This window comes from Anolis carolinensis, unplaced genomic scaffold (assembly GCF_035594765.1).
Source record: "Anolis carolinensis isolate JA03-04 unplaced genomic scaffold, rAnoCar3.1.pri scaffold_80, whole genome shotgun sequence".
In the NCBI taxonomy this organism is placed as follows: domain Eukaryota; kingdom Metazoa; phylum Chordata; class Lepidosauria; order Squamata; family Dactyloidae; genus Anolis; species Anolis carolinensis.
In genome coordinates this window covers 55,188-79,110 of record NW_026943889.1, presented here as the reverse complement: position 1 = coordinate 79,110, position 23,923 = coordinate 55,188, and the positions used below count along the sequence as shown (strand labels likewise).

The following is a 23,923-nucleotide window of genomic DNA, read 5'->3' as shown; positions in this document are numbered from 1 at the left end:
TTTGATCCGCTGTGCCACCAGGTGCACCCCTCCCTCTATTTTCCCAACTCACCTTAGTCTTCTAGATCTTCAATAACTAGACTTTGTTCTTCACTAAAAGAAACAAAAAAAATATGTTAGTACATAACACCCAAAGACCCCCCTAGCCCAAAAAAAGGCCCAACCCACACTCAAAAAGTGAGAAGAAGTTCCCTCGATTCCTGGGACTGCTGTCCCCAAAGTGCGTCCTCCTCACTTCCACTGGCCAGAGTGCTCTGTCAAGGAAAGAGAAGAGCAAAGTGAAATCCTGACCTCCCCTTCCCCTTTGCAGGAAGACAGGGCGCCTGCATTTCTCTCCTTACCCAGGACTCATCGGGTGGAATGGGGCCCTTCCTCCTCGCATCCCGGCCAGCAGATGCCATCCATTGGTGCTGTGGAAGAAAGAGAAGAGACTTAGTTGAAATCCTGGTCCCCTCCTCTTCACAGAAGTACAATCCTGCCTTCCCTCCTTACCCAGGTCTCCATTTCTGTGATCGCCTCGGAGGAGGAGGCCTCCAGATCTTGCGTTGGAGGACTAGAGAAGAAGGAGAGAAATCAGCCGAACATTAGTATCAGAACCCTGTGAAGCTATTTAGAAGGGGGAAAAAACAACCAGAAAAGAAGGAGGAAGGGCTTACCTTATGGGGTATATTTTGATACACCTCCTCCCCGACATCATTTCCAAAAATTTATACCTAATTTCCTGATGTTCTGCAAAGGAGAAAGGAGAACAAGGTCAGAGGGAAGGAGGAAGGGCCTCATTCGAGATGGATTCTTCATCACTGGGCACCCTGACCAGGGGAGGAGGTGGACACACGATGGAGACAGCAGTCCCAGGAAGAGGATGGATCTGAAATGGGAGAGTTAAAGATAAAGGTTTCCCCTGACATTAAGTCTAGTCATGTCCGAATCTGTGGGTTAAAGCTCATCTCCATTTCTAAGCCTCAGAGCTGGCATTGTCCGTAGATACCTACTAGGCCATGTGGCCGGCATGACTCCTTGGAGCGCTGTTACCTTCCAGCCAGAGCGGTACATATTGATCTACTCACATTTGCATGTTTTTGAATTGATAGGTTGGCAGAAGCTGGGGCTAACAGCGGGAGCTCACCCCACTGCCTGGATTCAAACCACTGACCTTCTGGTCGGTACGTTCAGCAGCTCAGTGGTTTGATCCGCTGTGCCACCAGGTGCACCCCTCCCTCTATTTTCCCAACTCACCTTAGTCTTCTAGATCTTCAATAACTAGACTTTGTTCTTCACTAAAAGAAACAAAAAAAATATGTTAGTACATAACACCCAAAGACCCCCCTAGCCCAAAAAAAGGCCCGACCCACACCCAAAAAGTGAGAAGAAGTTCCCTCGATTCCTGGGACTGCTGTCCCCAAAGTGCGTCCCCATCACTTCCACTGGCCAGAGTGCTCTGTCAAGGAAAGAGAAGAGCAAAGTGAAATCCTGACCTCCAATTCCCCTTTGCAGGAAGACAGGGCGCCTGCATTTCTCTCCTTACCCAGGACTCATCGGGTGGAATGGGGCCCTTCCTCCACGCATCCCAGCCGGGCTGCGGAGCAGATGTCATCCATTGGTGCTGTGGAAGAAAGAAAAGAGACTTAGTTGAAATCCTGGTCCCCTCCTCTTCACAGAAGTACAATCCTCCTGCCTTCCCTCCTTACCCAGGTCTCCATTTCCGTGATCTCATCGGAGGAGGAGGCTTCTAGATCTTCCGTTGGAGGACTAGAGAAGAAGGAGAGAAAACAGCCAAACATTAGTATCAGAACCCTGTGCAGCTATTTAGAAGGGGAAAAAACCATCCAGAAGAGAAGGAGGAAGGGCTTGCCTTACGGGGTATATTCTGATACACCTCCTCCCCGACAACATTTCCAACAATTTATACATAATTTCCTGATGTTCTGCAAAGGAGAAAGGAGAACAAGGTGAGAGGGAGGAAGAAGGAGTTGCCTTGAGAGAGGGGCTGTTTTAGGGCCATTACTTTCCTGTGGTAGATTCAACCCCAAAAGTCTCCAAATCTGTATTTCCATGGGCCCTTCCTCCCCACTCAGTACTTCTTTAAGAGGGGAGAAGAGCAGCATCCCTGACTTCCCCTCCTGGTGATCTAATACATGACTTCCCTTTTACTACCTACTCCTCTCATGACAGCAAGTAAAACAATTTACACATAATTTTCTGGTGTTCTGCAAAGGAGAAAGGAGAACAAGGTCAGAGGGAAGGAGGAAGGGCCTCATTTTATATGGATTCTTCATCACTGAGCACCCTGACCAGGGGAGGAGGCGGACGCACGATGGAGACAGCAGTCCCAAGAAGAGGATGGATCTGAAAAGGGATAGTTAAAGATAAATGTTTCCCCTGACATTAAGTCTAGTCATGTCCGAATCTGTGGGTTAGTGCTCATCTCCATTTCGCTCCTTACCCAGGACTCCTCAGGTGGAATGGGGCCCTTCCTCCTCGCATCCCGGCCAGCAGATGCCATCCATTGGTGCTGTGGAAGAAAGAGAAGAGACTTAGTTGAAATCCTGGTCCCCTCCTCTTCACAGAAGTACAATCCTCCTGCCTTCCCTCCTTACCCAGGTCTCCATTTCCGTGATCGCCTCAGAGGAGGAGACCTCCAGATCTTGCGTTGAAGGACTAGAGAAGAAGGAGAGAAATCAGCCGAACATTAGTATCAGAACCCTGTGAAGCTATTTAGAAGGGGAAAAAAACAACCAGAAAAGAAGGAGGAAGGGCTTACCTTATGGGGTATATTTTGATACACCTCCTCCCCGACATCATTTCCAACAATTTATACATAATTTCCTGATGTTCTGCAAAGGAGAAAGGAGAACAAGGTCAGAGGGAAGGAGGAAGGGCCTCATTCGAGATGGATTCTTCATCACTGGGCACCTTGACCAGGGGAGGAGGTGGACACATGATGGAGACAGCAGTCCCAGGAAGAGGATGGATCTGAAAAGGAGAGTTAACGATAAAGGTTTCCCCTGACATTAAGTCTAGTCATGTCCGAATCTGTGGGTTAGTGCTCATCTCCATTTCGCTCCTTACCCAGGACTCATCGGGTGGAATGGGGCCCTTCCTCCTCGCATCCTGGCCAGCAGATGCCATCCATTGGTGCTGTGGAAGAAAGAGAAGAGACTTAGTTGAAATCCTGGTCCCCTCCTCTTCACAGAAGTACAATCCTCCTGCCTTCCCTCCTTACCCAGGTCTCCATTTCCGTGATCGCCTCGGAGGAAGAGGCCTCCAGATCTTGCGTTGGAGGACTAGAGAAGGAGAGAAATCAGCCGAACATTAGTATCAGAACCCTGTGAAGCTATTTAGAAGGGGGGGGAAAAACAACCAGAAAAGAAGGAGGAAGGGCTTACCTTATGGGGTATATTTTGATACACCACCTCCCCGACATCATTTTCAAAAATTTATACCTAATTTCCTGATGTTCTGCAAAGGAGAAAGGAGAACAAGGTCAGAGGGAAGGAGGGAGGGCCTCATTCGAGATGGATTCTTCATCACTGGGCACCCTGACCAGGGGAGGAGGTGGACACACGATGGAGACAGCAGTCCCAGGAAGAGGATGGATCTGAAAAGGGAGAGTTAACGATAAAGGTTTCCCCTGACATTAAGTCTAGTCATGTCCGAATCTGTGGGTTAGAGCTCATCTCCATTTCTAAGCCTCAGAGCTGGCATTGTCCGTAGATACCTACTAGGCCATGTGGCCGGCATGACTCCTTGGAGCGCTGTTACTTTCCTGCCAGAGCGGTACATATTGATCTACTCACATTTGCATGTTTTTGAATTGTTAGGTTGGCAGAAGCTGGGGCTAACAGCGGGAGCTCACCCCACTGCCTGGATTCAAACCACTGACCTTCTGGTCGGTACGTTCAGCAGCTCAGTGGTTTGATCCGCTGTGCCACCAGGTGCACCCCTCCCTCTATTTTCCCAACTCACCTTAGTCTTCTAGATCTTCAATAACTAGACTTTGTTCTTCACTAAAAGAAACAAAAAAAATATGTTAGTACGTAACACCCAAAGACCCCCCTAGCCCAAAAAAAGGCCCAACCCACACCCAAAAAGTGAGAAGTTCCCTCGACTCCTGGGACTGCTGTCCCCAAAGTGCGTCCTCATCACTTCCACTGGCCAGAGTGCTCTGTCAAGGAAAGAGAAGAGCAAAGTGAAATCCTGACCTCCCCTTCCCCTTTGCAGGAAGACAGGGCGCCTGCATTTCTCTCCTTACCCAGGACTCATCGGATGGAATGGGGCCCTTCCTCCACGCATCCCAGCCGGGCTGCGGAGCAGATGCCATCCATTGGTGCTGTGGAAGAAAGAGAAGAGACTTAGTTGAAATCCTGGTCCCCTCCTCTTCACAGAAGTACAATTCTCCTGCCTTCCCTCCTTACCCAGGTCTCCATTTCTGTGATCGCCTCGGAGGAGGAGGCCTCCAGATCTTGCATTGCAGGACTAGAGAAGAAGGAGAGAAATCAGCCGAACATTAGTATCAGAACCCTGTGAAGCTATTTAGAAGGGGGAAAAAACAACCAGAAAAGAAGGAGGAAGGGCTTACCTTATGGGGTATATTTTGATACACCTCCTCCCCGACATCATTTCCAAAAATTTATACCTAATTTCCTGATGTTCTGCAAAGGAGAAAGGAGAACAAGGTCAGAGGGAAGGAGGAAGGGCCTCATTCGAGATGGATTCTTCATCACTGGGCACCCTGACCAGGGGAGGAGGTGGACACACGATGGAGACAGCAGTCCCAGGAAGAGGATGGATCTGAAAAGGGAGAGTTAAAGATAAAGGTTTCCCCTGACATTAAGTCTAGTCATGTCCGAATCTGTGGTTTAGAGCTCATCTCCATTTCTAAGCCTCAGAGCTGGTATTGTCCGTAGATACCTACTAGGCCATGTGGCCGGCATGACTCCATGGAGCGCTGTTACCTTCCTGCCAGAGCGGTACATATTGATCTACTCACATTTGCATGTTTTTGAATTGATAGGTTGGCAGAAGCTGGGGCTAACAGCAGGAGCTCACCCCACTGCCTGGATTCAAACCACTGACCTTCTGGTCGGTACGTTCAGCAGCTCAGTGGTTTGATCCGCTGTGCCACCAGGTGCACCCCTCCCTCTATTTTCCCAACTCACCTTAGTCTTCTAGATCTTCAATAACTAGACTTTGTTCTTCACTAAAAGAAACAAAAAAAATATGTTAGTACATAACACCCAAAGACCCCCCTAGCCCAAAAAAAGGCCCAACCCACACCCAAAAAGTGAGAAGAAGTTCCCTCGATTCCTGGGACTGCTGTCCCCAAAGTGCGTCCTCATCACTTCCACTGGCCAGAGTGCTCTGTCAAGGAAAGAGAAGAGCAAAGTGAAATCCTGACCTCCCCTTCCCCTTTGCAGGAAGACAGGGCGCCTGCATTTCTCTCCTTACCCAGGACTCATCGGGTGGAATGGGGCCCTTCCTCCTCGCATCCCGGCCAGCAGATGCCATCCATTGGTGCTGTGGAAGAAAGAGAAGAGACTTAGTTGAAATCCTGGTCCCCTCCTCTTCACAGAAGTACAATCCTGCCTTCCCTCCTTACCCAGGTCTCCATTTCTGTGATCGCCTCGGAGGAGGAGGCCTCCAGATCTTGCGTTGCAGGACTAGAGAAGAAGGAGAGAAATCAGCCGAACATTAGTATCAGAACCCTGTGAAGCTATTTAGAAGGGGGAAAAAACAACCAGAAAAGAAGGAGGAAGGGCTTACCTTATGGGGTATATTTTGATACACCTCCTCCCCGACATCATTTCCAAAAATTTATACCTAATTTCCTGATGTTCTGCAAAGGAGAAAGGAGAACAAGGTCAGAGGGAAGGAGGAAGGGCCTCATTCGAGATGGATTCTTCATCACGGGGCACCCTGACCAGGGGAGGAGGTGGACGCACGATGGAGACTGCAGTCCCAGGAAGAGGATGGATCTGAAAAGGGAGAGTTAACGATAAAGGTTTCCCCTGACATTAAGTCTAGTCATGTCCGAATCTGTGGGTTAGTGCTCATCTCCATTTCGCTCCTTACCGAGGACTCATCGGGTGGAATTGGGCCCTTCCTCCTCGCATCCCGGCCAGCAGATGCCATCCATTGGTGCTGTGGAAGAAAGAGAAGAGACTTAGTTGAAATCCTGGTCCCCTCCTCTTCACAGAAATACAATCCTCCTGCCTTCCCTCCTTACCCAGGTCTCCATTTCCATGATCGCCTCGGAGGAGGAGGCCTCCAGATCTTGCGTTGGAGGACTAGAGAAGAAGGAGAGAAATCAGCCGAACATTAGTATCAGAACCCTGTGAAGCTATTTAGAAGGGGGAAAAAACAACCAGAAAAGAAGGAGGAAGGGCTTACCTTATGGGGTATATTTTGATACACCACCTCCCCGACATCATTTCCAAAAATTTATACCTAATTTCCTGATGTTCTGCAAAGGAGAAAGGAGAACAAGGTCAGAGGGAAGGAGGAAGGGCCTCATTCGAGATGGATTCTTCATCACTGGGCACCCTGACCAGGGGAGGAGGTGGACACACGATGGAGACAGCAGTCCCAGGAAGAGGATGGATCTGAAATGGGAGAGTTAAAGATAAAGGTTTCCCCTGACATTAAGTCTAGTCATGTCCGAATCTGTGGGTTAAAGCTCATCTCCATTTCTAAGGCTCAGAGCTGGCATTGTCCGTAGATACCTACTAGGCCATGTGGCCGGCATGACTCCATGGAGCGCTGTTACCTTCCTGCCAGAGCGGTACATATTGATCTACTCACATTTGCATGTTTTTGAATTGTTAGGTTGGCAGAAGCTGGGGCTAACAGCGGGAGCTCACCCCACTGCCTGGATTCAAACCACTGACCTTCTGGTCGGTACGTTCAGCAGCTCAGTGGTTTGATCTGCTGTGCCACCAGGTGCACCCCTCCCTCTATTTTCCCAATTCACCTTAGTCTTCTAGATCTTCAATAACTAGACTTTGTTCTTCACTAAAAGAAACAAAAAAAATATGTTAGTACATAACACCCAAAGACCCCCCTAGCCCAAAAAAAGGCCCAACCCACACCCAAAAAGTGAGAAGAAGTTCCCTCGATTCCTGGGACTGCTGTCCCCAAAGTGCGTCCTCATCACTTCCACTGGCCAGAGTGCTCTGTCAAGGAAAGAGAAGAGCAAAGTGAAATCCTGACCTCCCCTTCCCCTTTGCAGGAAGACAGGGCGCCTGCATTTCTCTCCTTACCCAGGACTCATCGGGTGGAATGGGGCCCTTCCTCCCACGCATCTCCATTTCCGTGATCGCCTCGGAGGCGACTGAATTGGTCCAAAAGATGTAATTCATAAAGCCAGAAAAGAGATCTTATTCAAACATGCTGCTCCAAATATATGCTTAGCTGATGTTTTAAAAAAGCACAAGAGAAAATGAAGCCATCCAGAGATGTTCAAATGTTTTATGTATCAGAAAAACTTTGCAACCAGAATGTTTCTCGAATTTTGTACAAGTCTCATTTCAATCCCCTGTCTTCTAAATAATGTACTTAGTTTGGAAATTCTAATTAGTTCAAAACAAGGCAGCAAGACTAGTTATAGGAACATCTAGGAGCGATTCTGCTGCTTGCCTACGTCTTTTGGAAAGCCTACCCACTGTCTTTTAACTATGGCTTTTACATCATATTCTGTGTTTTGTATTGTAATATGTACGTGTTTTAAAATATGCTTTTCTGGTTGCATTTAACTAAGTTTTCTTATGTGGTTTTATACGTGTATTTAACTAGACTTTGTTTTGCCTTGGGCCAAATGGAGAGGCGGGCAATCAATAAAGATTATGATTATGATTGTTTTTGTTGTTGTTATTCGGAATCTGTGTGTCCACAGGATGATTTGCAGCAGGTCTAATTTTTCAGTCGGGGGCTTGTCTGGGATAGTGGTGTACCCCAGCCGCAGGCTGGCCAGATTCTAGATGAAGATGAAGGGGATTCTGGGTTTGGGATTCAAGATCAGCAGTCTGAGGCTGAAGTCAGCTCAGACATGCAGTTTCGGTTTGAGCAGGATGAACTGCTGATTCCAGGAGAAACAGCTAACGGTTAGGCTGACATTCTTCTTCCCTTGAGAAATAATGAGGGAGAGACTTCAGCCTTGGAAAATAATGAGGGTGACAGTTTAGCTCCTGACCAGGTGCAAGATAACGGTAGCACAAGCAATGAGTTATCCAGAGAGGACCGTTTGTCTTGGATGGGTTCCCAGGTCCGTAGAAGTGAGCGTTTAGCGCGCAAACGGGAGTCTAGCTGTGGGAAGAGAAATGCATTCCTGAGTTGTTATTAAAGTATGCTTTCACAGACTATTCTTTGTCAGTGCAATTCATCGCTTCATCTGTGTGGATGTTTTACCTTGCCAGCGTTCTTGGATCCTTGGCCCTTGTTCTTTGGACTCTATGGACTAATTCTTTGCCTTATGGATTATTGTTCTTGCCATGCTCTTTGAACCTATGGACCTAGCCCTTTTGGATTATTAGACATTTATGTACTTTGTGAATCTCTTGGACCTATTGACTCTTTCACTACAACTTTGAATTACCTTTTGGTTGCTTGCTTGATTTATATTCTGCTTTCTTAATAAAAACCTCAAAAGACTACCTGTGTGTCTGACTGGGTATCTATAGCAAGGTGAACTTAGCCTGAGGTGCAACAGATATAACAAACGCAGGCAGACAGATCAGCCCAAACCTGCTTTCTTCGAATGTTTACTTGTGCATACTGGGAATAACAACAACAACAACAACAATTATTTTATTTATAACCTGTCTCCATCTCTCCCAGGGGACTTGGAGTGGTTCAACAGGGACAAATGCAAGATACTCCACTTAGGCAGAAAAAATGAAATGCAAAGATACAGAATGGGGGCTGCCTGGCTCGACAGTAGTACGTGTGAAAAGATCTTGGGTCCTTGTGGACAACAAGTTAAATATGAGCCTACAATGTGATGCGGCAGCAAAAATACCCAATAGGAATATAGTGTCTAGATCCAAGGAAGTCATGCTTCCCCTCTATTCTGCTTTGGTCAGACCACACCTTTGAATACTGTGTCCAGTTCTGGGCACTGCAATTGAAGGGAGATGTTGACAAGCTGGAAAGTGTCCAGAGGAGGGTGATTAAAATGACCAAGGGTCTGGAGAATAAGCCCTATGAGGAGCGGCTTAAAAAGCTGGTCATGTTTAGCCTGCAGAAGAAAAGGCTGAGAGGAAACATGTTGCCATGTACAAATACGTGAAGGGAAGTCATAGGGAGGAGGGAGCAAGCTTGTTTTCTGCTGCCCTGGAGACTAGGATGCGGAACAATGGCTTCAAACTGCAGGAAAGGAGATTCCACCTGAACATCAGGAAGAACTTCTTCGCTGTGAGAGCTGTTCGGCACTGGAACTCTCTGCCCCGGAGTGTGGTTGAGGCTCCTTCTTTGGAGGCTTTTAAGCATAGGCTGGATGGCCATCTGTCGGGGGTGCTTTGAATGTCATTTTCCTGCTACTTGGCAGGGGGTTGGACTAGATGGCCTGTGAGATCTCTTCCAACTCTATGATTCTATGACATGGGGATAAAGTCCAAAAATCAAACAGATAAAAGCTACAATAACAACATATATAATTATATAATTAAATCAATGAACAATAAAATAAACATTCATAAGGTACACCAGTAGATATCAGAACGAAAATGGTGGAACTATTAAAGATTGCCAGGGAAGGCAGGCATGTGCAAAAACGCAGGGTAATAAAATTAAGAATAGGAATAAAGTGATAATAAAGGAGATTAGGGTAGTAAACAATTAAGACTGGGTGGTGATAAGAACTGACTTAATATTCAAAAGCAGGTTGGAACATCCAAGTCTTCAAATTTCGATGCCATGGCATACTCATGTCTTCAAAATTGGGTATGCCATGATTTGGGTGTTTCTTCTGGCCATCTTCATGGAAGTGGTGTTTGGGGGGATTTCCTGAGTGTACTAAGCATTAAATTGTGGGCTCCAGATTAAGAAAGGTGGGAGAGTGCATAGGAAACACTGCCAAAACAGGTCCATGGGATGGATGTACCAGTTGTGGGAGGAAGGTCAGCTGCTCACCTAGACTGGCATGCAGCAATGTTGCTTTGTGGAAATATCTGACAAGAAGTGGCCTAGTTACACAGCTGCTGGAAAAGGAATTAAAATCTGCCTCAACTGGATCTCTGACCCTGGAGGCCATTGGAAGATTCAGAGTCGACGCATGGAAAAAGCATTCAAAACAATAGAAGACTTGGGTCTGTGGGAAAACATTGCCTACTTGTAGGAAAGCAATTTAGCCTCTGTTCTTGAGGGACATTTCTTCCCTGGGAGTCCACCCTGAAGCCACCTTTCCTGAAGTCCCATTCCTATTTCTGTGATCCTAAGCCATTGATCATTGTTTCCTCATCCTTGTCACCCTGACTCTGTGGGACCCTCCTCCTGCTACTTCTATAGCTGTGCCTCCTTTCCCTCAGCCTTCGCTGCCACTTGGCAAGCTTCACAGGGTCCAACTTTCACCCTTTCCTGAAGTTATGCTTCTGCCTGCTGCAGCAGAGATTATCCAAACATTAGATGTTTCCACCCTTTTGACACACGGTTTGACTGTTGTGAGCGCCATGGATGATGTCAAACTTTTTGATATTGCACCGAATGAAAGAGACATGCAATCTTATGACACTGATGTTAGGATTTGCCACGTATCATGGCATATTTGTGGGGTCCCTGCGGGGGGTCTGGAGAACCAAAATGTATGTGTATATACACTCTTGTAAAAATCCCAATAAATGTAATACAAATTAGGTTTCTACAACTCTATATTAAAGTAATTCTCTTCAAACTATATTGCATATAACAAAATTGTTTTCAGGGTATCTTAAACAAAGATACAATATCCATGTCATAATCTCACAAAATATACTATATCAGGAGTAAATAACAGACATAACGAGACAACCAAGTCCATATTATTCCTGGAGTCGCGTAGAATCTTGGGTCAATTTAAATTGTAGTAAAGATATTCAGTGTCCAAGATAAGTTTCTATATTCAAAGGAATTCTTCGTTTGCTTCGCAACGCCAAGAACTAGTACACAACAAGGTCTCCCGGGTTGTTCCCCTTGTTTCGTTATCACTTCCTTGGGTGTTGTGTCTGTTTTAATCTTATTGTGCTTAGTACACTAGATAAAGGAGTAAAAATAACATACACAATAGATATATGAAACTCCCATATTAACATTACTAAGGAAAATGTTTTTTAAAAGAAAATGGTAAAAAACACGCTTCTCTACTTACATTCCTATTAGTAGCTCTGGCTCTGTTTTAAGTGGAGTTCTATAACGAGCAAATGAAAGATTTCCAGGATGCCTCTTAAGTAAAGTTACATGTTACAGAAAACAGGTGTATTCAATTCTATCGTTTAGCCCCTGAGGAATTAATGTTTGTAGTTTGAAAATCCAAAAGGATTCTCTTTGTAGAAGAAGTTTTTTCACATCTGCATTTGGTCTGGGCAGTACTTTTTCTAAAGCACAAAATTTAAAGCTATGATACGCATGGGCTTTTTCATTAAAATGTAAATACAGTGAAGAGTCAGTGGATCCATTCCTTATGCGTGAACGATGTTTGTTTATCCTAGTTTTAAGGGGTCTGGTGGTTATTCCAATATATAACAGTAAACAAGGGCATTGTATTAGGTAAACAACATTATCAGTAGAACGTGTTGTCAAATGTTGCAATGTGATATTAATTTTAAGTGTTGGATGGGAGTCGGCCTGGAGAACCAGTCATTCCACGCCCCACATTGCCCAACATACCTCTGAGCCATTTCGGGGGGGGGGGGGAAGCGTCGCCACCTGACTCCCCCCCCCCCCATTGGCAGCGTATCTCTAGGCCCTTCCCTCCCCCCACCTCCCTCGCTGCCCAGGCTTACTGTCCCCTTTTGCTATGGGCCCGGAAGAAGTAATTGTGTGTTGTGTAATGGGCTCCGTGGAAAGAGGGCCCTGTAAACAGCGTATGATGGGCAAATTGCCCCATCCAATGAGGTTGATGGCCTCCCTGGTGATGCAGTCTCCCTACCAGAACTCATCCTCATTGAGTGAGCCTCTTACTTTGGAACTGGGCTTTTGGGGTCAAGGAAGGAAAGGGACATTAAGATCCTATAACTCAAGGTTGAGGCTCTAGAATGAATTTGAGTGAGACAAGAAGGAAAATGCTGTTAAGGTAAAAACACCACTACGAAAAACCTCTGAGAAACAAAGGAACGGGTTCCCTAAAAGAGTGTGAGTGTGTGTGTTCCCATTCATCAGAAATGAGAGTGTGAGGAAAGCTGTCTTGTCGTACGTAGGCATGCACAGTGGAGCTGCTGACTCAGATCGACTTGGGAGACTCCTGAACTACATCTGTCTTCTTACTTTGAAAGAAAGATGAGTATCTTCATTTCTCTGTCTTCATTTCTCTGTCTGCCTCTGACCCTCGGGGTGTGTGCCTTTTTCAAGTAGAGACCTTTTTATTTTATTCCATTTTATTTTTGTTCTCTTTTTTTCTTTGATATTGGGGGTTTGGGTTTTTTTTCTTGTGGTTTTCTGTGTGAGAAAGAGATGTCTTCCATTTGACAGAGGAAAACAGAATCATGGATTCATAGATTTGGTCATCCATTCCAAACCTCTTCTCCAGCCATGTGTAGAGATACACAATTAAAGCACTCCTGAAAGATGGTCAAACATCTTCCCTTTTTTGCCTTTCTCAAATGTTTTATTAAGTTTCAGAAAAATACATACATTATCCAAAAGGAGATAGAGAAAAATACACACTTAAAGGTTTCTCCCCCTTCAGTAGGACATATTTCCTAATATGTAGACATGCCTTTTGTGCCCAGAGAGATGCCATGGTGGGAGGTTTCAGGAAAGGCTTGAGCAATCCTAAAAAAGAAAACGGGTTCCCTTAGAACTGAAAGACCAGATTCCACTAATTGCAGTGATGCAAAAGGAGGCTTTTAAGCAGAGGCTGGATGGCCATCTGTCAGGGCTGTTTTAAATGCGATTTTTCTGTTTTTGGCAGGGTGTTGGACTGGATGGCCTGTGAGGTCTCTTCGAACTCGATGAGTCTAAAAGTATTTAAACACAAAAAAGTTCAATGCATACATACAAACACAAATGAGGTCAATGAAACGTAAGACTGTTACACTAACACTGAATAAAAATAGAGTAACTTGTTCTTTTCTCAAAACTTGATGTTTTGCCAAATTTCTAATGAAGTGGCCTTTGTTGCTCTCAGGTTAGGAGCACCCAACTTGGGGGAGGAGTCAAAATAAACTTTTTTTGGGCAATTTCCATCATTTCCTTTTGCTCCCTAAGCAGGAAGGTTTGGTTATAAGCTACCTCATACCTCATACTTTGCCAAAATATAAAATAGCCTTTTAGGGTACCTTTATTCCTTCCTTCCATGATTTGTCTGTGTCATGATTCTTCTGAGCACTTCCAACCACTTCCCAGCGTAATCTGATGAAGTCCTTAGTTTTGGACCATCTCTCTAATTTGTTCAGATTGTTTTGAATTCTGCTCCTGTCTTTTGGAGTGTGAACTATTCCAATTTGGTGTCATCTGCAAACTTGATGATCATGCCTTCAAACTCTTCGTCTAAGTCATTAATAAATATGTCGAACAGAACCGGGCCCAGGACGGAACCCCTGCAGCACTCCACTCGTGACTTCTTTACGAGATGAAGAGGAAGCATTGGTGAGCACCCTTTGGGTTCGTTCACTTAGCCATTTACAGATCCACCTAACTGTGATGACCGTCACCCCGGCTTCCAAATTGATTTGAACCCGCAGCGGAGAGTTCCGCAGATCCATCACCAAAAGGAACGGAGCGGGACCGCAGCAGACTATTATTAAAAGATTTTTTTTCTCACTTTCCCCTTCCCTGAACTATGTAACAAACCCCCCAATAAAAGTAGCATTTATTTTAACAGTAACACTCTCCATCTGGTTATTTTGTGTCTTTCTCTGACTCTTTCCTTTGCATGCAATTTCTCTCTCTCTCTCTCACTCACTAACCCGTCTGATCTTTAAACCCTGGCGGAGGCTTCCCCGCCATAGGTTAATACAGCGGACGATACAAATTGGCTCATATCTTTATCAAAATTACCCCTAGCACGCTCCTCTTTTAGTCCTAACCCTTTCTAAGGCTCCTGACTCAAGGACCACCAACGGAACCACAATCGGTCCAGTTCTCGGCACCTCATCAGCTGACTGTCAAACGGAGCCGGCTGCTCCTTTCAAGCCAGACTGCTCTCTTCCAGCCTTATCCCGGACTTTCCTCTCCCCGCGACCCGCGGGATGGTTTTAAGAGATCCCTGGTCCCTTTCTGTGAACTGGGGATGGGGGGATCGCTCTCCCGCTGGGGAGACATAGTTCTCCAAGGACCTTCACCCTCTCTACAGCCTGCCTGGAGGATGCCTGGACGGGCGCCCTCCACGTTTCATTCATACCTTCATAATTTTATGAAGGAGAAGAACACTCTTCCCCAGACCTATCCCTGGACTTATGAAATCTTATACTTCCAAAGACTGCAACCCACATGTGCCCCTTCCCCATGCCATCTCTATGAATTCCTTCCACCACAGATGAACTCTTTTCCTCATGTATCCGTGAATTTTCATATTCTATGTACCTGGACACCCTCATGAATCACTGTTGTATGAATTTCTAATCGTTGGGCTAACTTCATGAATTGTGAGATCATGCTGCTAAAACTCCACTTTTATGAATTTCCATATTGGGTTCCCCAGATGTTGTGAACTTCGTTCTTATCAAATGTTTTCAAATTGTTTATATCATTCATGATTCCCCTTCATGCAATGTAACCCACCTCTATGGATTCTCCCTTACTTCCTTGAAATCTATCTATCTGCCTATATGTATTTGTACTCTTTGGGATCCCCGGAAAATATGTATTTTTCCCAGCTGGGTTTATATTCCAACTTTATTTTATTTTTCATTTTATTTCATATAATTGCCAAGTCATGAAATCAGATAGGGAATATTTCGAACTCAACTTGAACCCCAGGACCTGCCCCATTTCCTATGACCCAGGCTTGCCTTCCCGAAAACAAAAGGTTAATCCGCTGCCGCTTAACCTAATCAGATTCAGATTGCATGGACAATATAGGGCTTGAGTCGCCGAATTCGGAGTATTTTGACCTAAAGGTGATTCGCCCTCAAGGCAAACATTGTCATATCTCCTCCACTAAGGAAATCCAGGACACCTCAGGAAGGCGCCCTGCTGAGCCCATCACCACCCATCCTTACTCCCACCTCTGACACCCCAAGGCATATCTGAAATCTGTGTACGTGACAGGAACCCTTGATTGCTGTCATTAATCCCTTTAGAATTCGGCTGGGCAGGAATTAATCCGATCCTTCCTGCTCAGTCACTTCATTGTTTCAATAACTCCCGCCTTCTCCTCTCTGATTGGCCCGAGTGGGGACAAAAAGCAGCTCCCTATTGACCCAGCAGAGCAAGGCGGGAAATGAAAGCCCGCCTCGTTCAACACTCTAGCCTATCCGCGATCAGATGGGCGGGGGAGCGGGGCGGGAAATTCAAGGGGCTGTCAGACTGAAACATTGTATAAATATGGCTTTATTTTGGTTATATGGTACCCTAGTAGACTGAATGATCACTACTAGAGTCCTTTTCAGCTGAATCGCTCAATAAAGACTCCTTGGCGGATTTTCCTTCAACTTTGGCGGACCTTCTTCATTTCGGCTTCAGGTTGTATTGCGGCTCATATTCTCCTATTGGCTCCGCCAAGGTCCGTTCTCTCAGGACCGGATCGGGTCTCTCCTTAAGGGGCCCGATCCCCTAAAAACGCGGTCGACAACATAATTTGGCTTTACCACGAAGGGACTTGCTTGGAAGTTCCAAAAATCAATTTTTAGGCTAAAATTCCAAGCGGCGACCTTGGTCCAGATGTTCTGGAACAGGTTGGGGAGAGAAACGGCTGCAAGGAGGGCCCTCCGACCAACAATTTGACCTCATTTCACATCCAAATTTCTCTGGCAGTCCCTTTCTCTCTCTAGATCTGATTCAGGGTACTGAACAAAGGAGCCAGATAGGAGGAAGCAGATTTTTAGCTCCTCGAAGGAAAGGCGCCAACGTGAAACAGGGGACGCCCTGAAAAGGAACCGGTTCCGTTGTTAAGACCCAGGTGGGCGGAGCTCTGGAGGTATTGCACTTCAGATCAGGGCTCGGTAACAAATTCCTGGTGAAACGAGGGAACATCTGGCACCTGAAAGCATGTGAGAGCAGTCTAGCTTGCAGTTGCAGGTTCAAGGATCGTAGGGTAGGGGAACGGTTGTGCTCCCGGGTCACCTGCGGATTCCACGAACGCTAGCCATTCAGCCTTAGTGGAGGGAACTCTTGAAAGGACGAGCTGCATCCTGACCGGTTGGGTGAGTCGTTACTCCATTAACTGTCGGTGTGGGCAGGGGCTGAGCTAAGGATGGGTGTTTGTTCAGCACGTCTAGGGTGTCCCACCCCAGCAGACATCCCCAGGGATTCTCCATTGGGCAAGATCCTGGCCAATTGGGGTGGGCTTGCACCGAAAAACATGGTGCAGGCCAGGTTGGGCCAACTCAGCGAGCATAAGTGGCCCCTTGTGGCTCTTGAAGGGGAACAGCTTGCCCCCCCCCCTTGAGTCGCCGAATTCGGAGTGTTGACCTAAAGGTGACTCACCATGGGGAGGGCAGGTGGTTCCGGCTTGCTTATGCCGCGATGTTCATGGCCCTAAAGCCAGGGAGAGAATTGGAGGGGGGGGGGGTCCACGTCTTCCCATGCAGAGATTTGGGCTCCAAAAACAACCCCCCCCCCAAAGATTCCTCTCTAGACCCTTTCCCCTTACCCCCTCCTCCAGAGGATTTTCTGGACACATTTGCTTGCCTTCTCCCCCACCCCATCAGCCCCCTCCTCCAATCCCTATCCCTACCTTTTCTCCTCACCCTGAGTCCTACACTGATCTAGGACTCCCAAATTGGCCTTCCGAGGGAACCCTTACTTCAGGGACCCCCCCCCCCCAAGAAATTCCCCTCCAGAGAGTTCAGCCCAGTCTAACGTGGAGGAGGGCTCCCAGCCCCCTCCCCTCTCACCCCGAAACACACCTGATCCAAAACACTGTTCCTCTTCTCAAGTCACACTCTCTCAGCCATTCAATGGTTTTCCAAAGAATCATTTTCCCCTCTCTCCCTCCTTTAAAAAAAAAAGCTATCTATTTTTGAATTTTTTTGAGTCACAGTTCAATCCCCTTTTTCCCCCTCTTCTTTTCTGTTTGTTTTACCCATAACTCCAGAAACTCCCCAAAGATCCCAGAGGAACATAAATCTTTAGACTGTCAATTTGCATTTTTGTTGGTTACAATTTGCAAGTGGGATCTTTGATCTGGCATTCTTTCAAAATCGTCAGGTCACATCTTGAAGTTAGCTCAAACTAAAGGGTCCTGTGTCCCCAAAGACTCCTTTCCCTTTTTCTCTTTTTTTTCACCTAATCCCTTTGGGCAACCCTGCAAAACCCCTCCCCTTTTTGAACGCTCTCTCTCTGCCTCACCCCCCCTCCACTCCCCATCCTTCTACTCTCTCAGCCTCATCTCTCTCTGGGGGTTATTGTGTATTTATGGAAAACCTTCCATCTTCAGGGACAGCTGAGTCCTGCCGGGGGCTCCCCTGTTCTCTGAGTAATATTCTTTGTTTGTTGTCCTGATTTTGGAATTTGCCTGTCTTTTAAATGTTGGGAGCCAAGTTTGGTTCCTTTTCATGGTTTTCGTCCTTGATCTATCTTTTCTGTTCCTCTCTCTCTCTCTCTCTCAGCCCCCATCCCAGCCGTTCCTTTGAAGCCTGATGCCCCCCCCCCAAAATTGTATCTGCCCCTGCCACTCAACTCCTGCCACATTCAGAGTTTTCCTCAGATGGGAAGAATCACCCCACTATCCCCCCTCCTTCTCTTGCCCCCACCAGGCTCTCTCTCTCTCTCTCTCTCTCTCTCTCTCTCTCTCTCTGCGCCCATTCCTCTCTTGGAGAGAGAGGAGAAGGAGGGGCCGCGGGGAGATTGTGCAAAGAGGACACTTTTTTTTTCTCTTCCTGTTTTTGGAGGGGCAAAGGGGGGAGAAGATTCAGTCCTGAAGCCTCCCACCAAGCAAATCAAACCTTCTCCAACTTGATATTCTGCCTTGCCTACCCTCAAATTGTACCCTTTTTTTCTTTTCCTCTCTCTCTCTCTTCCCCGGCCTGAGTGAAAATCTCTCTCTCTCAAATCTCAAATCCATTTCTCCTCTCCTTCCTCTCTTCTCACCTTTTAAAAATCCCTTATTTCCCTTTGTTCCCATTTTCTAGACACTATCCCTAACGTTTTACCTCAGTGTTGTCTTATATTTTCTTTTGGTCCTTACAAATGGGGGGGGGGGGGCATTCCTTTAGCCGCTTCTGTTTCTTAATTTCCCCTTTTCTTTCTCTCCCATCTGGGAAGCATGGCAAAGGATTTGGGTGGGGGAGGGGGACTCCCAGAAAAGTGTTGATTAAATTTTGTGTGTTTATGTAATGTGTGGGCTGTAAACTCTCCTCTACTCACCCCTTTGCCTTAAAAGCCACCAGTGATATATAGTTTTCTGGGAAGGAGGGCTGGAATGGACTAGCTTAGTGCTATGCTCTCTCTCTCCCCTTTTCTTCTGTGCCATCTCACCTCCCTATTTTCAAAGGTTCAAGCCGTGATATTTTGTGACCCCCCCCCCCCAGAGAAATCCTGCTGCTTCTGTGGTTTTAACTTTTTCTTGTCTCTCTCTCCTCAAACCTCCCTTATCTTAGGGACAAACGGGTGGGGGATGGAAGAATGGATTTATTTTTCTATATGTGAGTTTTTTTTTCTCTCTCTCTCTCTTCCACTTCATGTTTTCCTAGGCCAAAATGCACTTCAACATTCTCCTTTTTCAAAGCTTTCCCCCCCCCCCCTTCCTTCCCCTGTGAAGGGACTCCCAGCATCCCCATTTCTCCTTATAAACATACAGTCAAAATCCTGGTTTACTTTTATAGTAAAGGCACTCTTTCACTCTCCACAGTTCCCCAACAATCTCCTTTCTTCCTTTCAGGTCCTTCTCCCTCCCTTTCCCTGAGTGCATGCGTGTGAATGTTTTAAAAATCCCTCTAACTGCCTTTAAAATATGAGGAGGGCATTAGAGTCCAGGGGACCTTCCAGGCACAGCTGAAGAGATCCAGAGGACCGGACCCAACCACCTGACTGAGGACATCAGACCAGACTGCAAGACCCATAATCCATACCTGCCACCATGAACAGTTCTAAGACCTGGGTAGGGGCTCTCGGAGTGCGCTGTGGATTTCATGCAGCAGCTAGAACCCAGAGGCCATTGGAGATGGTCCTGTGAGGGTAAGCCCGGACCCCCAGTCACCCAGAAGAGACAGCCCCACCTGTGGCTGATCTGAGACCCCTACGGGGGAAGCAACACCATCGGCCTGGCTCAGGGGCCAGAGACTAAGACACTGCTGAAAGGATTCTTGCACATGGCAGGCTTTTATGGCCAGACCACCGTATGGTGCCCTCCAGCTGGCCTGGTTCTGCCCTGGCAAAGGGCTACTGAGTGCAGGTCTGCCTTTGACGCTGCCAAGGAGGCCCTCATGACATCACCAGGGGACAGAATTGGCCGCCATGGCAGAAGATGTCCCAGAAGAAGTGAACAGGACTCTGCCAGTGACCACCATGAGGGAAGGATGTCCCGCCCTCACCAGAGCTGTGCCAAAGAAGGACCCCAGGACTGCTGGAGCCCTCACAAGGTATGAGTGACTTCCCTGACTAACCCCACCATGGGAGGGAGGGGGGCTTATAATCTGTCCTTAGTTTCCCTAGGCACTCTCTCCTTTCCGTCTCCTCTGTTGGAGTGCTGGACCTGCCTGCAGTCACCAGGAGGCGCCGTGCTGTGAGGCGCAGAAGCTGTGCCCAGTTGCCCCCAGCTGCCAACTACAAAGGGGGGCCCAAGCTGCAGCCAAGAAAAGGCAGCCAAATGGGAGTACTGCATCACAGCCTCCATCATCCCCAGCCCTCACCACCTCCACCTTCATGCTCCATTTCCCATGACTCCAGACCAAGGGACATCTGCTTCAACACCATGGGATCACCCACCACTGACTGAACCTCAGCTTTCACCTCTTCAAGCTCCTGCCCTCCAACAAAAGTCACAATCTGATCTACCAAGGCAGAGGCCCTGCATGCAGTGAAATGTCGGGGCTTTGGGAAATGTTCATAGCCATTTCCAAGCCCCGAAGGGGGGAAAATGTGATCGAGGTGACCACCCTCCCCTCCAGGACTTTGTAAAAGATAGTTCAAAAGTCAAGACTTTATGTTCTATATTCCATATATTTATAGTAGAAGGTGATTGAGACTTTTTTACTGGAGTTTACTGTGGATTATCCCTGCACTCTGAGGCAAGAGATAACAACTTCATGAAGTGTAAAATCATGCTGCTAAAACTTCACTTTTATGAATTTCCATATTGGGTTCCCCAGATGTTATGAACTTCGTTCTTATCAGATATTTTCAATTGTTTATATCATTCATGATTCCCCTTTATGCAATGTAACTCACTTTTATGGATTCTCCCTTATTTCCATGAAATCTATCTATCTGCCTATATGTATTTGTACTCTTTAGGATCCCCGGAAAATATGTATTTTTCCCAGCAGGGTTTATATTCCAACTTTATTTTATTTTTCATTTTATTTCATATAATTGTCAAATCATGAAATCAAATGGGAAATATTTTGACCCCAACATGAACCCCAGCTCCTATGACCCAGGCTTCCCCTTCCCAAAAACAAAAGGTGATTCGCCCCCAAGGCAAACATTGTCATATCTCATCCTAAGGAAATTCCAGGACACCTCAGGAAGGCGCCCTGTGGAGCCTGTCAATTTTGGCTCATCAACACCCATCACCACTTCCCCCCCCCCTGACACCCCAAGGCATATCTAAAATCTGTGACAGGAACCCTTGATTGATGTCATTAATCCCTTTAGAAATCGGCCGGACAGGAATTAATCTGATCCTTCCTGCTCAGTCACTTCATTGTTTCAATAACTCCCGCCTTCTCCTCCCTGATTGGCCCGGGTAGAGACAAAAAACAGCTTCCTATTGGGCCATGCGGAGCAAGGCGGGAAACGAAAGCCCGCCTCGTTCAACACTCTAGCCTATCCGCGATCAGATGGGCGGGGGAGCGGGGCGGGAAATTCAAGGGGCTGTCAGACTGAAACATTGTATAAATATGGCTTTATTTTGGATATATGGTACGCTAGTAGACTGAATGATCGCTACTAGTGTCCTTTTCAGCTGAATCGCTCAATAAAGACTCCTTGGCGGATTTTCCTTCAACTTTGGCAGACCTTCTTCATTTCGGCTTCAGGTTGTATTGCGGCTCATATTCTCCTATTGGCTCCGCCAAGGTCCGTTCTCTCAGGACCGGATCGGCTCTCTCCTTAAGGGGCCCGATCCCCCAGAAACGCGGTCGACAACACCATGAAACATAATGACGTCACCAAATGCTTTCTATTATCCAGGCCTGTAACCAGAAAAAGTTTTTTGGGAGGGGTTGAAACTTTTTTCCCTCCTGAGATGATTTTCAAGTCAGTGTCCTCTGATCTGTCACGAGATCTCAACTGAGAGAGACGTGGGTTTAAAAGGGGGAATTTTCAGAGATACATCCAGTGACTATGTCCCATATGTCCTGGTTTACTGCTATTTGACCTAATTTGCAAAAGGCCTATATGAGGCCTATGTTTGAGAGAAACCGCTGATGTTTGGAAAAAGTTGCTGCAGAAAGAGATTTACTTTTCAAGGATAACAGAACATCAGGACATAACTGGTTAGATACCCTGTTTCCCCTAAAATAAGACATGTCCAAAAAATAAGACCTAGTAGAGGCTTTACTGAATGGCTAAACATAAGGCCTCCCCTGAAAGTAAGACCTAGCAAAGTTTTTGTTTGGAAGCATGCCCGCCAAACAGAACACCAGATCAGTAAATGTATGTACCATAGATTGTAGTATATGGAAATATTAGTAGTTACAAGAAATTCTTGATAGGATTCACAGTTTGTCTGGTTATGCTGGTTTATGATGACAACTACAGTACAGTATATAATAAATGTTCGGTTTTTTGTCCAACAATAAATGTGAATTTTTCTTCATGGAAAAATAAGACATCCCCTGAAAATAAGACCTAGAGCATCTTTGGGAGCAAAAATTAATATAAGACACTGTCTTATTTTCGGGGAAACACGGTAGTATTACCTAAGTTTCTCAGTCATTTTAAAGTTACAGAAGTAGATAAGCAGGTGCTGTATTCTGATGGTACTCTGTTTCTTGTGTCTTTTGAAGACTTCTATTGCATTTCCCCATCGCACAAATGGTTTAGCAACCAATGTGCCAAGCTTCTGATGACCACCTTTACCCCAACGTCTCCTCCAAACACTACACAGTAGTACTACTTACAGAGTGCACCTTGTACGTGAAAGGAGTAGGCTAACCAGGGAAATCTGCTGAACCATTTGGGTTGAAATCTTAGGTGTCTCTTCTTATCCACAGGAAATAAATATCTTGGCAAAAGAGTAAGGTAGGCAGGCCTGTAGCGAGGGGGCGGTTTTAGGGGTTCAAACCCCCCCCCCCCCGAAATTTTTCAGGTTATAAAAAAAACCTGGTTTACTCATGAATTTTAACTGGTTAACCAAATCCCCATGCTAAGTCTATGAGACACAAAACATTAAGAGCCCCTCCAGGCACTATCTCAAGCAGATATTGACAGGTTTGTAGCGGAGAGGGGTGTGTGCTAGGGGTTAAACCCCCCCCTCCCGAAATTTTCAACCCACCCCCCCCCCCCCCCCCGAAATTTGTTTCTGGCCACGACCCTGAAGGTAGGTAATGATAATGATAAGGTAAAGGTAAAGGTTTCCCCTGACGTTAAGTCCAGTCATGTCTGACTCTGGGGTCATGATAGAATAATCAAAATTGGGTTGAGATAGTGCTTGTAGTTTTGGAGGGATTCTAATTGTTGCTTCTCATCTATTTGGCATGGAGATTGTTCAATATGTGAGTAATCAGTTTATATGTGTACGTCATCTGCAAAATAAGATGCATGAAGCTGATTGGTTGAGCCTTGTTAGGAGAGCTGTTAAGCCTGTAAGTTTTTGGTACAGTTGCAATTTTGTTCAGGCTTTTGCAAACCAGGTGCAGAGACAGTTGGAAGAAAAAAGCAGAGAGAGAGAGAGAGAGAAAGAGAGAGAGAGAGAGAGAGAGAGAGAGAGAAAGTTTGAAGCGTGTTCTTGCTTCATGAGCTGCTGGAAGGAATTTAGCCACATGGACAAAGAAAAGTAAAGGTAAAGGTTTTCCCCTGACATTAAGTCTAGTTGTGTCTGACTCTGAGGATTAGTGCTCATCTCTATTTCTAAGCCAAAGAGCCTGTGTTGTCCTTAGACACCTCCAAGGACATGTGGCCAGCATGACTGCATGCAGACAAAGGAAAGACTATTTTAAATCTCTCATAAAGGGACATTCTGTGAGTTGGTGCAACTGAGCACAATGATTGCAGGTTTTATGGAATGCCAGCATTTTGTTTTGAGGAAATGAATGGAACATCACATTTACATTGCTAACATTTCCAAAACCCTAATTAATCATGGACACAATCCACTTTAAAATTCTCCCCTTCTTTATTGTTCTGTACATAAAAATGCTGTCATGTTTTCTATAGATATGTATTTAAACTGCATTGTGTTCTATCTGTGTGTATTAGAGCTTTGAGGACAAGTTTTCTATAGGCTTGTTAAGCCGATATGGTTATATTT

General features: G+C 46.1%; 1 long non-coding RNA gene across 1 annotated transcript; it reads left to right on the top strand.

Annotated features, from left to right (window-relative positions):
- Positions 1-10,505: 10,505 nt before the first annotated feature.
- Positions 10,506-21,457, top strand: LOC134295126 (uncharacterized). The gene is made up of 2 exons (XR_010001682.1): positions 10,506-19,464; positions 19,606-21,457. It is a non-coding gene; the product is annotated as an uncharacterized LOC134295126 (long non-coding RNA).
- Positions 21,458-23,923: the final 2,466 nt, after the last annotated feature.